The sequence below is a fragment of the Elephantulus edwardii genome, unplaced genomic scaffold (assembly GCF_000299155.1).
Source record: "Elephantulus edwardii isolate Elephantulus edwardi_28Jun2011 unplaced genomic scaffold, EleEdw1.0 scaffold00219, whole genome shotgun sequence".
Classification (NCBI taxonomy): domain Eukaryota; kingdom Metazoa; phylum Chordata; class Mammalia; order Macroscelidea; family Macroscelididae; genus Elephantulus; species Elephantulus edwardii.
In genome coordinates, this window is record NW_006399969.1 from 1286930 (window position 1) to 1288445 (window position 1516).

The window sequence follows — 1516 nt, forward strand, 5'->3', positions numbered from 1 at the left end:
AACCTACTCATAGCTGACCCTCCAGCAGGTTTCCAGAGGCTGTAAATGACATGGGAAGAGAACGGCCATCTTTCCCCCTTTGAGCTACTACTGGCTTATACTGCCTATGGGTTGCCTTCTTATCCTTTAGACCACCAGAGTTTCCTAATGGTTGTTAAGTAGCACTCAAAAAATCTTGAGATAAAGCCCAAGAAATCCTAATTGTGACTTCAATGCTTCCGCCCGGTGACTAAAAGTGCCTCAGTAAAGGGCCTCTGTTCGAATGCCACAGCACTAGCCTCAGCAGGAGTGTCCACGGAGTGCTGTTAGGGCCAACAGTATTTCACTGACCTTAGACATCTTTTTTTTTTATTTGCAAATACAGTTTATTTTACAGAAATTCAACATCGTAAACAGCAGGCACCTCCCATCTGCCGCCAGGCAGAGTGAGCAGTGATGCCGCGCTAGTGCTTTGGAGTGTTATTCGGCGAGATGGCAAACTGCCTGCATCATCTCCTGCCTGCCCTGCACGCGCACGTGCCTGCCCACTGCTGCAGGCCACCAGAGTCTGTCCGGGCCTAGCCCACGGCTGGACCAATTATATGGTTCCAGCCCAGGTCTCCAATTCCTTCATGTCGTGGTCTTCCTCTTTCTTCTTCTTGGTTGGTTTTGATGGTAGGGCTATAGAGGGAACATTTGGTAGAGGGACTGTTTCAGGTCCACTGATTTCCAGCAAATTCTTGTCTAGTTCCTCTAATTCTGCCATGAGCTCATCCTCATCAAACTCTTCTTCAAAACCAACAGGTTTTGAAATAGCTGTTGAGATCTCCTCTGCTAGTTCTTGCTGGTCAGCAATGTGCTGCATTAACTCATCGACTTTATCGATGTCCATATTGTCCTGAGCAGCCTTCATGGCCTTGGCGGCATAGCCCATATTCTTGAGCACCGCAGTATTGGTGCTGGCATTCTCCAAGGCCTCCCTTTGGAACTGGATGGCTGAAAGTGTGCCGTCAATCTTTGCCAACTGCTTCTCATCACTTCTTGCGCTTGAGTGCCTGGAGGGCTGCGCGCTTGTTTTTGGTGCAGTGTTTCTTGACAGTAGTCAGTTCCTGTTCGATCTTCTTCTCCAAGAACTCCTGTTTCTTGCTTAACATCTCCTCCGTGTCCTGCAGTCGCTGGATGGATGGCTCTTGCGGGGTCAGGCCGTCCTTGCCGGCCTTACCCCCTCCGGCCCGGAACAGCTTTCCGAACACCGACATGGTTGCTGCTCACAGGGCCGGCCTGCGCCGCCTGCTCTGGCTCGGCTTCCACGTCAGCTCGACCTTAAACATCTTAGACATGCCAAGATGTAAGGAAAACTCCCTAACTAAAGTTGTGTTATTTCATTGACTATGCGCAACGGTGTGTCTCTGGAGACTAAGGTGCGTCTGGTACAGGCCATGGTCTTGGCAATCACTTGTTATGCATCAGAGAGTTGGACAATGACTAGTGAGGATAGAAGGAGAATTGATGCCTTTGAGCTGTGGTGCTGGAGAAG

At 49.9% G+C, this 1516-nt stretch overlaps 1 pseudogene; it reads right to left on the reverse strand.

Annotated features, from left to right (window-relative positions):
* Nucleotides 1-577: 577 nt before the first annotated feature.
* LOC102863037 lies at nucleotides 578-1238 on the reverse strand (annotated as a pseudogene).
* Nucleotides 1239-1516: the final 278 nt, after the last annotated feature.